Source organism: Cavia porcellus, unplaced genomic scaffold (genome assembly GCF_034190915.1).
Source record: "Cavia porcellus strain 051 isolate PalLab524CR breed Dunkin Hartley unplaced genomic scaffold, mCavPor4.1 scaffold_6, whole genome shotgun sequence".
NCBI classification, from domain to species: Eukaryota; Metazoa; Chordata; class Mammalia; order Rodentia; family Caviidae; genus Cavia; species Cavia porcellus.
Window position 1 is genome coordinate 60,360,308 of NW_026947489.1, and position 16,707 is coordinate 60,377,014.

Sequence of the window (16,707 nt, forward strand, 5' to 3'; positions counted from 1 at the left end):
AAATACCTGCTTTAGGGCAAAAAAGGTGACTGTCCTCCACCTCTTGTCACTTGTAACAGGTTAACAAAAAAACGTTACTGGCTCCGTGTGGTGGCACATGCCCATAATCTCAGGACTTGGGAGGCTGAGGCAGGAGGATTGACACAAGTTGGAGGACGGCTTGGGCTCCTCAGTGAGTTTAAGTTCAGTCTGGACTACATAGTGAGACCCTGTCTCAAAATCAACCAACCAACTGTGGTAGCCCATTTTCCGAGGTAGGGTGGCGCCAGAGAAAACAATTTGGAAAAAGATTATTTATTAAAGCACAGGCGTGGCGATGCAGCCTTCTGGGGCCAACATGGAAGACTGGGTGCCTTACAGCTAAAGGGCAGGGTTTTTATCTCATGAAACCGAAATATCTGTCGGTTTTATAATGCAGGTAGTTTCAACAGCACATTACAGAACAGGAACACGGTGGTTACATTCCTCGGAAAGAAGCAGGGTTCAGGCAAGGGCTAGGCAAACAAGCAAGTCAACACTTGGTAAACATCCTCCCAGGAAGTGCGTGTTGTATTGTTCTCAGGATTATCTAAGCCCTTCTTTGGCACCAGGAAAATTTTTATGAGTCTAGGGGTTTTTACAAGTTACAACATTCCCCACTGATTTTAAGGCTATAAACCAAATCTTTGGCTTATGGTTAAAAAGGAACCATTTCATATCCTTGTGACCTCAAGACCATCAATTTGATAGTTTGGACTTGTTCCTTGATATATGTTATTGGCTTGTTAATTATGCAGGGCCCTACGGTTGCTAATATTAATATCAATATTAGTGGGCCTATGGCTGCTGAAATTAGGCTAGTTAGCCATGGAGAAAAGGAGAATAATCTTTCATACCAGTTTTGTCTTGCATTTCAAGTTAGCTCTCTTTCTTGGAGACTCATTTTTAGTTCTGCCAAATTTTGTCTAATTACCTCTGAATGGTTTGTATATAGGCAGCAGATTTCTCCAAGGGCTAGAATTCTTCCTAACCTGCTTTTAGGAAGAGGAGGTCTCGTCCCCGCCTATTTTGGAGTACCATTTCAGCTAAAGAACCCAGAGAATCTTACAGTTTTTCAATTGAGTCCGAGGACCATAGGGACTAGAATCGGGTTGCATTTAACCCTTGAGAATGAGTCAGGTGAAGGTAGGATATGACTTTTTCTTTTGCTGCCTGAATACCAGTATACCTGGGGTAATACATGGACCAATATGCATAATTCAAGTTGGCTGGTGAATACTTCCAGCATAGCACAGGGAGTAAGCCCAGAAGTGCAGGCAAACCAGGTGCGTTTGGAGCCAAGAAGTGAGCATTGGCTTGGTGAGACCTGTTAGAGACTTTATGGGATGCAGATAGGTTGCAAAGGAAGCTATATGGGGAATCTTTCCAGGGATGAGCATCAGAGTACAGACAAGTCCCTGGTTCACCTTGAATATCTCCGAGTGTGACCCTTGGTTTTGCTCCTCCCCAGCAATGATAGTCATCTTTAGTGGATTCTTGGAGCTACATGGTGACCGGGGTTCCTGTGTAGTAAGGGGACCTAGCTGATAAGCATAAACAAGAGTCAGATGTAAGGTTAGGGTTGCTAAGGTTAAGAAACTGGAAGGCAATATCTAGGGACAGGAAGGGGTCGGGGTGAGAGGGGAGAAGGCCAGAAGTCATCTGGACAGTAGCAGGCAAAGGGGATGTGGCCATAGGGGTGTTAAGCAATGGACTGGTAGGCTTTTGGGGTGGGGGCTGTGGTGCCAGAGGCCTAGTGGGTCGGAATGGCCCCATTTGTGAGCCAAGGATGAACTGGATAGTAAAAATATTTCCTGGGTTACATCCACTTGTCCAAATTCTGATACCATAATGCATCCCTGATTTCCACCAATAGCCAGTTGGAAACTTCATAGTAAAAGTCATGAGACTGCATTGATTTAAAAAACATACTGAAGGGGTAGTCCTAACAAGTATAAGAGATTTGTCGGCATCTGGATCATTCCAGTTGGAAATGGTTTCACAGCCCCAGTATGGGCAAAAGAATTCACTCTCTGGATTCTTTGAGAAATAATCCTTGAAATATTTGACTTGTCTTTCTGGCCAGTCCACTATTGAATTTGCATGAGGGCATAGATACCAAGGTGTAGACTGTAAAGTCTTTGATGACTTAAAGTTCCACATATCTCATATTTGGTTCCTCTTGGGTTAACATATGGCCTGGGATGAAGGAACCTCTTCACTATTTGGGCGGTGAGGTCTCTACCGAGTAGAACACAAAGATCTACTGATATAATCCCATGGACTGTTGTATTTGAGGCTACTTTCTTCCTGTAAAATAGTCAGTATAATGATCCATGTCCCATAATTTGGGTTATGGTTTACCCCTAGTGAGAAAGTTATAAAAATAAAACAGGTTACAATTTGAGTCATCATAGCCAGAACAATTAAGGACGTTTGGTTAATTTTAACTTTAGGGAGTTACCAGTCTTTTGTACAGTCCAGTCGTCCTGAGAAGGCTGATCCCCTTTGGGTGTCCAGAACCTTAACGTGAGAGTGGTGAATCCAAGATGTCTTGCCAGCCACCTTTATTGCAGTTGGAATGCTGAGCACCACAGTGTAGGGTCCTTCCCAGCGAGGCTCAAGGGTGTCCCAGTGGTGATGCTTGACAAGGACCAAGGTACTGGGCTTCACCAGCGGGCTGGACTCAGGGTGAGAGTCTACCGGGGCATGCTTCAACCTGAATAACCAATGTATAGAACTCAAAATGGGCTGAAGAGCCTGCAGGGACTTAATGAGATCCTGTTAGTCAAGTCTGCCAATTTCTCCTTAGAGAGCTTTGGAATGAGGGGAGGGGACCTCCCGTACATTGCTTCAAAAGGGGACACACCAGAAACATAAGGAGTACATCGAGTCTGCAGGAGAGCAAAGGGGAAGAGACTTACCCAATTATCAACAGTTTCTAGAGACAGCTTTATAATCATATTTTTAAATGTCTGATTCATCCTCTCTACTTGCCCTGAACTTTGAGGCTGGTAAGCGCAATGAAGCTTCCAACCAATCTGTAAGGCCTGGGTTAGCTTTTGGGTTACCTGGGCTATGAAAGCTGGGCCATTGTCAGACCCCATGGATAAGGGTAAGCCAAAATGAAGAATGATCTCATATAACAACTTTTTAACCACTGTGAGAGCTGATCCTGACCTGGTGGGAAATGCGTCTACCCACCCAGTGAAGGTATCGACCATCACTAGCAGGTATTTGTGTCCCTGAAGACTTGGCTTCTTCATTTCAGTAAAGTTTATTTCCCAGTGTTCTCCTGGGGAAGTTCCCCGAAAATGAGTAGTTTCCATATGGAGCTGTCATTTTGGGTTAACAATTGACAGTGAGGACATGTTGAACTGGCAGCCGCTGTCAATTTGGACAGCTGGGGTATAAAGAATGTGTCCCGAAAGAGCTCGGCTAGTTTTGATCCTCCCAAATGAGTGGACTGATGAGCCTGCTGAATGAGCTCCCGTCTGAGGACTCTGGGTAGCAAGATTCTCTTATCTGGTAACTGATACCAGCCTCCTGGAATGTCAGGCTTCGCTTGAAGTTAGGCTGCCAAGTGAAGGTCCTTTGGTGTATACACAGGTTCTGATAACATGGGAGGCATCAGCAAAAGGGTAGGAGCAGTCTCCTCTGTATCCTCTTCTTCAGGCCCCACTGATTTTATGGCAGCCTCTTTAGCTGCCACATCAGCCAGATTGTTTCCCCTGGTAATGGGATCATTCCCTTTTTGGTGGGTCTTGCAATGTATTATGGCCACTTTCTCAGGTAGCCAAATCACTGCCAGCAGGTCTAGTATTTGGGGGGCATTTTTTATTTTATCTCCTGCTGAGGTCAATAGTCCTCTTTCCTGATAAACTGCCCCATGTACGTGAGCGGTAGCAAAAGCATATCTGCTATTGGTATAGATGTTAATCCACTTACCTTCAGCCAGCTTTAGGGCTTTTGTCAAGGTGATGAGTTCAGCTCATTGAGCAGAAATGCCAGAGTCCAGCCTCTGTGCCCACAAAATCTGGGTCTCGGAGGTCACCGCTGCCCCTGCAATTCGTTTACCTTGGTGCATGTAGCTGCTTCTTCTTGAGAAGAGTGATGATACACCCTCTAAAGGTTGGTCAGTCAGGTTGAGTTGGAGGCTTTGGTAGCTGTCGATCAAGGTGGAGCATTCATGATACGGGGCTGAAGGATCTTCATTAGGCAACAGTGTGGCTGGATTCAGGGCTGCTGAGGACTTGAAGGTAACAGAGTCAAGATCTAAAAGTAATACTTGGTAGTGCATTTGACATCCTTGCATTTGACAGCCATCGGTCAGGAGGGGCCCAGATAAGAGTCTCAAGTGAGTGAGAGGTTACCACAGTGACCTTCTGGCCAAAGGTAAGCTTCTTAGCTTTCTTTATCAGCATAGCCATGGCAGCTATGATCCTCAAGCATGGTGGCCAACTGGCAGCTACTGCATCCAACCTTTTGGAGAGATAAGCTATTGGTCTCTTCGAGGGCTCTAGTTCCTGAGTTATTACTCCTTTTGCAATTCCTCTCAGTTCATCCACATACAGGAAAAATGGCTTATATATGTTAGGGAGTCCCAGTGTGGGGGCATCTGTTAAGGCCTGCCTCAATTGTTGGAAGGCTATCTCTTGCATTTCTGTCCATTCTAGTGGGCCTTGTGTTTGACCCTTTAAAGAGTCATTTAGCGGCTGGGCTATCTCAGCGAAGTTTAATATCCAGAGCCTACAATATCCGACTGACCAAGAAACCCACGGCCTTGCTTCTTGGTCTTTGGTACTGGTATTTGTAGGATAGCTCGAACCCTTACTTCAAAGGGTCCTCTTTCCACCTTGCAATTGATAGCCCAGGTGAGTCACTGTCTGCTGGCATATTTGGGCCTTTTTTGCTGATACCTTATATCCCAAATCATTTAAAGTCATTAACAGGGCCCTGGTGGCTTCTTTGCAATCCTCAAAGGTTTTGGTGGCCACTAACAGGTCATCAACATATTGCAAAAGTATGACCTCCAGATGATCTTCTCAATATCCCATCAGGTCCCTAGCTAAGGCCTCATCAAATAAAGTGGGAGCATTTTTAAAACTTTGTGATAAACGCGTCCAACTCAATTGTTCAGTTATTCCAGTCCCTGGATCAGTCCATTCAAAAGCAAAAATGGGTTGACTTACCAGGGCCACCGGGAGAGTGAAGAAAGCATCTTTCAAGTCCAGGACACAATAGCAGATGTGCTCTGGACTCAGAAGACTCAGGGTAGAGGTGAGGGACAGTGGGATGCAAGGTGACCACTCACCTAACGACTTCCTGGAGATCTTGCACCGGCCGGTAATCTTGGGTCCCCAGCTTCTGGACTGGGAGCAATGGTGTATTCCAGGGAGAGATGCAAGGTACAAGAATCTTATTATCCTTTAACCTAGCAATATGTCTGGCAATTCCTTGGTGGACCTGTAAACTTATTGGATATTGTCTAAGGCAGATGGCAGACACCTGGGTTAACAACTCTATTACCAGAGGCACTTGGTTTACCGCCAGACCAGAGGAGTTATTTTCAGCCCAGACTCCTGGTATCTCCCTTTGCTAAGCTTGCAGGAGATCTCTATCAGTCTCTGGAGTGGGGTCATCTCCCAGCAGGAGATGATTTTCCCCTTCAGGAAGGAAGGCAAGTACCTTGATTTGTTCCCCAGGTGTTGTTCCCAGAGTCAGTTGTGGTGTCTCTGCCTGAAAACTCAATTGGACCTTTAACTTATGAAGGAAGTCTCTTCCTAGCAGTGGATGGGACATTCTGGAACCCATAGAAATTCATGCATAGTGGTCTTTTGCCCAGGGCAAGTTAACTGGGCCACCACGTTTGGGTATGATTTTCGCCCTCTGGTGGTGCCGACCATGTTTACTTTGTTATTAGTCAGAGTTCCCAGTGGTTGATTTAGAATAGAATACATTGCACCTGTGTCCACCAAGAAATTTACTGGTTTTCCCCCCACTTGCAGAGTTATCCGGGGCTTAGAGAGGGGCACCTGAGCCCTGAAACCCTCATTGTTGGTTCAATAAGGTCTTCGCATCTTTCTCCATTTTGGCCTTTAATTTGGGGCAGTCCTTTCACCACTGCCCTATTTCTTTACAATAGGCACATTGATTTTTCTCAAATGGGGGGCGCTTTTTCTTGTCTTCTGACTTCCCTTTATGTTTCTGCTTGGTTTCTTTTTCACATAAGAGTTCCAGCACCTTAGTGACTTATTTACCTCTTGCCAGTTCTCTCTGTTGTCAAATACCCTATGTGCTATCTCTATCAACTGACTTAGGGGCATTCCTGCAAACCCCTCCAATTTCTGTAATTTCTTTCTAATTTCTGGGGCTGACTGAAACACCAAGGCAATGAGAAGCCCTTGCCTTCTCATGTGCAACCTGATCAATTGGAGTAAAGTCTATAGGCCTCTAGGAGGCGCTTCAAGAATGCAGAAGGGGATTCATCAACCAATTGTCTTACCTCTGATACCTTGGACCAATTTGTGGGCTTCTTAGCTGCTCCACGGAGTGCTGCCAGAAACAGTTGGCGATATTGGGTCAAAGCCTCCTTACCCCTGCATGTGTTGGGATCCCAGACAGGACAGGACAAAGGAAACAAGCTCCAGTTGTTCTGGGTCAGCCATGGGGGGCCCATGTGGGTCCAAGACACCTCTTTGCCCTAGAGCACGGATGCAAGTTCACTCTTCAGAGGTGAAGAAGACTCTTAGAATCTGCTGACAGTCGTCCCAGGTGGGACGATGGGTGGAAAAAATAGACTCAACTAGACTAATAAGGTTTTCAGGGTCCTTGGAGAATGGGGGGTTTTGGCCCTTCCAATTGAACAGGTCAAAAGTGGCAAAAGGGATATAGACAAAGATCGAGTCCCCTGGATCCCTAGGGTTGGGAACCTCCTGCAGAGGGCAGAGCGCTGATGCATAGAGGAGTCAGGCGAATTTGGCCACGGCCTGCTCTGGGTCCTGACTGGACTGGGGTGGTGGGAGGAGGTGTCGGGTGAGGGGTCCCCAAAGGGGGATATGGGGGAGGAAGGAGCACGTCTTCCAGAGGGTCCTCCTCAGAGGGTAAGACTGGAGCAGAGGGCTGGAAGTCAGAGGCAGGCGATTTTGGTTTCATTTTTAATGCTGCCACCACCTCCCTCATGGGGAATAATGAATCCATGGTAGGGAATCATAGATGACATCTATCCAAATCTGAATATAAACAATATGGTCTGGGTGAGAAGGGGGCCCAAATACATACCGACGGACCACCTGAGCTGTTTCCATGCTAAATGACCCCTTCAGAGGCCAAATACCATTTGTCCCTAACCAGCCACTCCTGAGAAAGTAAAACCATTAATCTCCCCTTGAAAATGGGTTCCCCGTATCTCTCTTGGCCTGTTTCTTAAATTCCTTAAAATGATTTAGGACAAGACTAAGGGGTGTGGGAGCAATTTTCATGCGGGACTGTCCCCTTTTTGCCTGATGTGGTTCCCTGTGAGAAGAGAAAGTCAAGAGAAAAGATCAGCGAATATGGGAAGAGACAGAACAATAGGGAGAGAATCACAAAGCTCAGGATTCTCTTTGCTCAATCAGGGGACCATTTGGGGTTTAAAAGAAAATTCTTGGCACCTTCAGAGCAACCAAATGGATGGCAGTTGGCCCAAGGGAACATGTGACCCCTCAGGCCGAAGGCATCCTGGAAGGGAAAAGTTAAAACAAAAAGACAAGTGACGAGAAGTACACAAAACAAAGACAGAAAACCACCAGTACTGGTAAAAGTCAAAAGAGTTTTTCTCTGGCAAAATAAATGAATTTAGTCTGGAGACTTCCCTTCAAAATCTCATATCAAAGTGGAGGGTGGCCCTATGGGGGTCCAAGATCCAAATGAGTCAAAGGACTCCAAAATCCAAAACCAATGATGTAGGATTCCCAGCAAGGATTCAACCTCCCAAGGATTAGGACATCCCCTCCTAAATAAAATTAAGACTTCGTGATACCACTTTAAATCAAATGGGAGCCTCTAGTACTTACTTTATAGCGAATCAGTCCTCAGGAATTGAGTCAGGGGGCTATTATTCCATCCCGGACGAGCCCCCAATTGTGCTAGCCTGTTTCCCGAGGTAAGGGGATGCCAGAGAAAACAATTTGGAAAAAGATTATTTATTAAAGCACAGGCCTGGCAATGCAGCCTTCTGGGGCCAAAATGGAAGACTGCATGCCTTACAGCTAAGGGGCAGGGTTTTTATCTCATGAAACCGCAATATCTGTCGGTTTTACAATGTAGGGGTTTCAACAGCACATTACAGAACAGGAACACGGTGGTTACATTCCTTGGAAAGAAGCAGGGTTCAAGCAAGGGTTAGGCAAACAAGCAAGTCAAGACTTGGTAAACATCCTCCCAGGAACTACATGTTGTATGGTTCTCAGGATTATCTAGACCCTTCTTTGGCTCCAGGGGAATTTTTATGAGTCTAGGGGTTTTTACAAGTTACAACACCAACCAACCAAGCAACCAAAAAGCAAAAAACAAAAACAAAACAAAATAGCTGGGCATGCTAGTGCATGCCTCTCATCTCAGCACTCAAGAAGCTGAGGCCTGAGTTGGAGGCCAGCCTGGGTTGCAGAATGAGTTCAAGATCAGCCTGAACTAGTGAGACCCTGTAGCAAAACACTAACAAAATTGATATCCTCAGAGATGCCCTGCAGATCTTAATATACTTGAAGGGTGTCACACCATCTCTCTGATTAGAAAACCACAAGTAGCTGGACATGGTGGCACATGCCTATAATCCTAGGATTCTGGAGGCTGAGGCAGGAGGATCACAAATTTGAGCACAGCTTGGGCACTCAATGAGATTCTGTTTTAAAATTAAAAACAACAACAAGCACAAGACCAAAAGAGGGACCACTTGCAGGTGGGAGCATGTGGGATTTGTCCTTTTGCGACTAGTCTGTGACTTACTGTACTGCCTTGAAGTCCATGTGTGCTGTAGTATGTCAAGATTTTTCTCCCTTCAAGGCTGTGTCATAGTCTGCTGGGTGAATGGATCATGTTTTGCATATCCATTCATCTGCTGGTAGACCTGGATTGCCTGCTCCTTTTACAGTTATAAATAATGCTGCCATGAGTGTGCGAATGGATAGGTGTTTTCATAATCCTGCTTGTAGTTCCTTCGGTTATGTAAGCAGAAGTAGAAATGTTGGGTCATATGGTAGCTCTATGTTCATGATTTTTTCTTTTATTGGGCACCAGGAATTGAACTCAAAACGTTGCACTTGATTTTTGAGGAATCAATTATCCTGTGTTGCAAGAATGCCACCGCTTTATATTCCCATCAACAGAGATCCCTTCTTTGCAAACACTTGGTATTTTCTCTGTTTGCTTAATAGCCAGGTAGCCACCCTTGGTGTTGTCATGCAGTGGTGTTGGTTGTATCCCCCTAATAATTGGTAACATCGAACGTCTTCACACTTGCTGTTATGACCATTTGTGTGTCTCTGAGGAAAGTCTACTCAAGTTCTTTTTCCATAAATAGGCTTTTAAAAAGGTTACAAAAGTCTTCGCAGGTTTAAACACCTAATCAGTACAGGTAATTTCCTCTGAAAAGGTGTACTGCAGCAGATGCAGAGCAGATCCAGAGCCTACACCAGTGCTTCCAGAAGACAGGGACTGCTGAGCTCCCAAGGCATTCATTCAGCTTTCTGCAGAGTGCCGAGGGAGGAAGGGGGAAGTGTGGGATGGCTCTGGGCTCTGCGTTGATCACTGCAGACGTAGAGCCAGCTACAGAGACCTCTGGTAGGGCCTCTCCGTTGGGCATTTGTGGCCCAGGACAGAGACAGCAAGAACTTGAAAACCACCCAACTGTTCATTAATCACTTGGGTTCACACTGAAAACTAACAGGAAAAAAAAAATTTGGTCCTGGAGGTTAAATAACCACGCAATCCTCTTGAAATAAATTTGGCTACTTAAGTCTAATTTTAATTGCCTTGTTAAATTGTTTAATTGCCTTGTTTAATTGTTAAAAATAAGTATAAACATACAAGTATATGTGTCCCTATGTGCTGCCTTTTAGAGTTCCCCTGCTGCCCTGAGGACAGACATTTGGAAGCCTCATGCCCCTTAGGAATGGTGGCTCTGATGCTGCAGAAGTATCACGAATAGGCAGGCCATCCCTGGTCTGGACTATCTGTGGCTTCTCTGGAAGTGATTACCGTTTTGGGATCTTGCTTCTGAAAATTCCAAGTAGGTTTCAGTTTTTAGTGTGATACACAATAGCAGCCCTTAGACAAAAGAACCTGGCTATCGTTTCTGTCTAGGCCTCTCTGTACCTCCTAGGCCAACTCCGTTCTTTGGTGGAACCTAACAGTGTTGGTTGGAGAGGCCCGAGGATTTGCATTTTCTGTCCCATTGACCTTTGAGAGAAACACTAAAGCTCTTGAGTATTGGTGCCTGCTATTGGCAAGTCCCCTGTATGATGGTCTCTGGATTACACCTCACTCTCATAGAGCCAGGTTTTAGAGTGCTACCCATAGCTTAGCACTCCAAATCAGAAGCCTGAGAAGCACAGGATGCCCGGTTCCTGGGGGGCTTGTTTCAGCACCCTGTGAAACCACAGTGACAGGAGATGCTTCTTGATCCATCACTTCATGATTCCAGGGCCCACCCTGGGCTCGTTTATAGAGGATAAACCCATTGGGCCTAGAAGATAGCCCCAGGTTTTGTTGATCTGTCTGGGAAGGGCAGAGTCACTTGTGCTGTGCTCCATGAGAGCACACTGCGTGCTTAAAAGGGCAGAAAAGGCTAGATGGAATTTGCTCCACAAAGTGAGACTCCTGTCCTAAGGGCTGAATCAGCTTCAGGAGAGAGAGATGATAATAAGAGTGTTAGCAGCAGGAGTCAGCGAGGCTGACCTCTGCAGGATACATGTGCCCATCAGTCTGTTAAAAGGAGGCCCTTAGAAAAGATGGCAGAAGAGCAGATTCCAGCACTGCCATAGGGTCCAGGATAGCTGAACTGGATCCCCGAGATGTGAAGGATGAAGGTGGTGACACAGGAGTTCTGTATAGTTTTGCTGAGATTCTCCTTAGCTTTGCATGTATAACTTATTTTAGAACTGCTGTTTGCTGGAGAAACTGGGTCGTTGAAGTAGAGCCCACAAGTCAACTGAGGGCAACAACCGAGGCCTGCTTTCTTCTGGACCAGTCATCAAGCTTCTTGCTGCTCACACCAGGTCTAATATCTGCGCGTTTATGACGAATGCCACCCACAGCAGGCTTCCCTCAAGTTGCTCCTCCAAGACCGAGTTTCAGACTCCCAAATGGGCTTCAAACCATTACCTCGGTTTCCCTTTGTTCCCCATACAGTAGTCAGGCTTGAAAGTGTCCAGACCGTTTTAATGTTGGGACACTAATCTCTTGTTGTGTTATTCTGTCCTGCACTAAGTTAAGGTCTTCCCAACCCTGAGTACTGCGGGATTCAGCACCCCGTTTTAGGATGGTACATCCTCTCTCCGATCCACCGTCACCGTGCCTGCCCTTTGCCGGTCTCACCGATGGTTACACAGCCTGGCTTGTTACGACACCGTTTGGACCTGTTCACTCCGGGATTGTGAAGACTTCCCATTCTCCTGTTCATACCGTTTGCTCAGTGTCACTGCTTTCCATTGCACTTGATACTGGTTTTCTGCTTGAAGTGCTTGGTTTTAACTCCTGCCCTCCTAAAAGTGCCAGCCTTCACCATGTGCATCAGACTAGTGTCTATACTTGCCAGCTGCTGGGAAGCAGGGCTGGTAGCCTCCTCAGGACCCGCTTTTCCCAGATGTCTCTCCAGCATTACCATTTATTTTACCATGGCTCATTTCCTTCTCCTGCATCTCCTGCTCAGCCTGAGGGTAGGTTTCTGCTCAGATTTCAGCAGTCTGGCTGGGCCCTGGGGCGCCCCTGACCCCATGCTGCAGGGCGTGGTGAGGCTGCTGCCGCTGCTGGTGCTGGTGGTGGTGGATATGATTGTAGAAATGATGATGGCTTATGGTGCACCTGCTGCCGCAGCAGCTGACAATGAGGGGCAGATGTTGGGGGCTGGAACGGTGCTGTACCTGTGGCTGGCCGGCTTCTGCTCCACTGGATGTGGCTGGCCCTGCCCCGTCCAGACCTGCAGGACAGAGGGAAGTCCACAGATCACCAGGGAAATCAGCTTTCTTTCCTGACCACAAGGGGATGAAATTAGGCATCAGGAAGAGGAGGAAATACGCAGAAATAAAACTCACAGCCTTGAACACCCAGGGGGCCAAAGGGAAATCACAAAGAAACCAGACGCAGGTGAAAAGGGAATTTCCAAGAGGGAGCCCTTTGAGCCCAGCATTTGTATTAAAAAAGGAGGGATCTCAAAGGAACAGTGTGACAAAGGCCCGATCGCCACACGAGGGCACCAGGGACCAGGAGCTCCAGTAACTTCACCTGCCAGGATCCTACTGAAACAAGTAGGGGGGAAAGCAAACGAGGCCCAAAGTTACAGAAAGCAAAGACCTGAGCAGGAGTAGAAAACACAAAGAGGATGACTGAAAACTTCAATTACTCAGAAACTCTGTGCCTTTCATTCAAATCACTTTCACTTTTTAGCTTCATTAGTTCACGTTTGCAGTCATAATGTTTGCATTCCTTGTGTAAAGTTGGCCCATGGACATAACATAGCTTAATTAGTTTTCCATTAGGCACCTCTCCCCTCTCTCCTCTCCCCACTTACTGAAACAGGATCTCGCTATGCAGTTCAGGTTGGTCTTAAGCTCACTTTGTAGCCCAGGCTGGTCTTGAACTTGTAGTGATCTTCCTGCCTCAGTCTCCCAAGTTCTGGGATTACAGGTGTACGTCGACATGCCCAGCTCTCTCTCTCCATCTCTTGATCACCTTCCTCTTCGAGAAAAATCTATCTCCCTATGTATTATCTATTTTTAATTTGCTTTTTATTTATATTTTGAGTTTTTCATATAAAAGAAAACATGTATTTAAACTTGTATGTCTGATTTATTCACTTTACATTATGATCTGAAGTTGTATCTCTTTCCTTACAAATGACTCAAGTTTATCCTTCTTTATGGAATAGTAGTACTCCATTGTGTGTAGCTGTCAATTTTCTTTATCCATTCACCTGTTGATGGGCATATAGGTTGCTTCCAAGATTTAGGTATTATGAATTGTGCTGCTATAAACATACATATGCATGTATCACTACAATCTGATGTCTTTAACACTTTCAGGAAGGTACCTAGAAAAGGGGCAGGAGCAGTGACACATGCCACATCTAATACTCAGGAGGCTGAGGCAGGAGGATCTCTGCAAGTTCAGGGCCAGTGTGGGATACATAGTGAGTTCAAGGCCAGCCTGAACTACCTAGTGAGACCCTGTCTCAAAAAACAAAAAGCCAAACAACAAACAACAAAAAGATACCTAGAAGGGTAATAGCTGGATCAAATGGAATTTCTAGTTTGTTTTCTGAGAAATCTTCATACTGATTTTCATAGTGATTCTACAAGTTTAGTGATTCTTCCAAGTTGCCACCAGGAATTGGTTCTTAAAAAGATAGAATTAACAAAATTTTAGTGAGACCAAGAAAAGAAAGGAAAAGTTTCAACAAACTAAAATCAGAAGTGAAATGGTAAGCATTAGAACTGACAGGATTGTATGGCAGCAAATTGAACTAGAGCAAAAGAATAAACTTCCCGAAACAGACACACTGCCAAGCTGAATCGTGTGGAGGCCGAAAGCCTGAACGGCCAGCAGTCAGTAGTCAGGATTTCGAGCTAATAATCAAAAGCCTCCCACGAAGAAAGCCAGACTAGATAGAGTCACTGGTGAATTCTCATAAAGAATAATTAACATCACGCTTCTCCAAATTCTTCCCAAAAAATTAGAGAGTAGGGAACATTTCCAAACTCTTATTATAAGGCAAGCAGTATGCAAAGTCACACAATGGAAAGTAAAAGAAATTACAGGCCAGCACCCCTGATAAAGACAGATACAAAAATCCTCAACAAAATTTGAGCAAACTGAATCCAAACTGAAAATGATCAGATAACAACTGAGCAGGATTCTTCCCTGGCAGATGTACACAGATTTTTAAAAAGCTGCTACACCACATTGACAGAAGGGTAAAAGGATGTCTCAAAAGATGCAGAAAAAGCATTTGATAAACTCTAACATCCTTTCATAATTAAAACCCTTGGCAAATTAGGCACAGAAGAACATGCTTCCACACAGAGTAAGCCTACTGCAAATGTCACATTTGGTGGCAAAATTACTTATTCTCTGTGGTCAGAAACAGGACAAGGATGTCCATTCTTGCCCCTTTCAGGCCTACCCACAGTGTTTAGGAAATAAAAGTGGAAAGGAAGCAGAGTGAGGTATGCCTATAATCCCAGCACTCAGGAGGCTGAGGCAGGAGGATCACTGTCAGTTTGAGGCCAGCCTAAATGCATTAGTGCAACCCTGTTTCAAAAAAAAAAAGCTACAAAGAGAAAAGGAAGAAATAAAATTGTCTGTGTGCAGATGACATGGTCATGTATGTAAGAAAACCTAAGACTCTACCAAAATCTTGTTAGAGCTAATAAAAAAATTAAGACAGAAAAATCAACACACAAATATCAGTTGCATTTCTGCATATTAACAACAAACTATCTGAAACAAATTGAGAAATCAACTCCATTGACAATTTTCATGAAGAATGAAATACTCAGGAGTAAAACTTTCCAGAAGTTAAAGACTTGTATATCAACAACTATTAAACATTTGTGAAAGAAATGGAAGAAGAAGAAAGTCACTGGAAACATAGCCTGTGTTTGCATATTAAAAGAATTGTTCAGTTCTCCGAGGTGGGATCAGGATTCTCCTGCCTCAGCTTCCCAGATTGCTGGTATTGTACACCTGGCTGAAAGTGGTGTCCTAGATGGAACCCAGGCCTGAGAAAGGGGCGCCAGCAGTATCTGGAATATTCCCTAAACCTAGATGACAGAGTCATGACAGGATCTGAGAGCACTGATTCGTTTTGAAAGAAAATGTGATTCCATGGCATAGGCTGCCATGGGAGACTCTCAGGAAAGGAGGTGCGGGCTGCTGCTGTGGGATGTCACTGCTGGGCCCCTTGAGAGGCAGTCACAGCCAGCCCCACCCTCAGCAGCCACCTGCTGTGAGGCACAGCTGCCTGCATGGACACAGGACCCTGTCCCAGCCCAAATCACAGCTCCGTGGAGCTTGTGCCATTCATAGGATTTTAACAATGAAGCATTGCATTTTGGTTGGTTTTGTTTCGATACAGGGCCTCGCTATGTAGTCCAGGTGGGCCTTGAACTCACCACCATCCTCCCACCTCGGCCTCCCAAATGCTGAAACAGTAGATTGCCAGCCACAACACTGGCACACACTTAACAGACTGCGATAGAATGAGACGAAGACTTTGCACTAGGAAACCAGAGCAGTGGAGTGGCTCCTTTTTCTCTACCCCAATGAGTACTGAAGCCAGGGCTTTGCACTAGGTACAGCTCTCAATATTTACTTTTAAATATTCTTATTTTGAGACATGGTCTTACTAAGTTGTTTTGGAAGGACTTGCCATCAGGAGCCTTCTGCCTCAGCCTCCCAAGTGCATGGATTACAGGTGTGTGCCTCTGCATGCCTGGTTTCCCTTCTCTCGTTCTTGACATAGGGACCCAGGTCCTGCATGCTGTTGGTCCCCTGACTAGAACACCAGGGTATGGGGAGGCACACACATGTGGAGCACCGTTGGCTGTTTGAGGCCAATGGAATGCCCAAGGGGAAACATGTTTGTTATTGGGCGTCGACTGTTGACAGGTTAGTCCTGATGGTCACAGCCAGCTCCAGCAGAGAGTGTCTTCGGGGTGGTCCTCCATTAGATTTTTCTTTCTGAATTTCTCCACCAGGCAGCAGACAGCTCAGCCTCACACCCAAGCATGCAGCAAGCAGGATCCCCGCCGACCACCCGGGCACAGTGTACTGTGCCACTGCGGGAGCACATGGCAACCCCAGAAGGTCAGACTCAGAGCGGCAGAGCCTGGCCCCAGATAAGGCCTCTCCCTGTTTTTGGATCCCTCTCTCAGAGCGGCCCAGGAGTGGACCCAAGTTGGACCTTCCAGGGTCAGGACCTTGGGACTTCCCCAGTTCTCCCGCTTTCCGTGTGGTTTTTGATGGTCAGCAACCTGTCCGTCTATTGGTTCTGTCGGCCCTTGCTGACAACACTGGTGCCCATGCCACAGTCCCCCGTGGGCAGCCATCGCCTTTCTGTGCAGGCCAAGGAGGTCCTGGTCCTGATCATGCTGGTGGTCTGGCACCCATCCTCAGCACCAGCGACACTACTGGCTGCCATAGCCACCTTTCTCTCACAGACCACCAGAGGGCGCTCGGCCTCCACGCAGGGACAGCAGGTGCCGTCCTTTCTCCTGTGATTCAGGGACCTTGGGAGTTTCTGGAGAGAAGAAAAGGAACAGGACGAAGGAACAGGAAAGGGCTGGACATGGGTCCTCCAGCAGTGTCCACTCTGCCACTGGGGTCTTCCATGCTGGGGGCCTTGGGGAGCAGGGAGTGCCCAGATCCGTGGTGGACTACAGTGAGGAAGGCCAGCTCTGGGACAGAAAGGGAACTGGCCTAGGACCCTGGGGA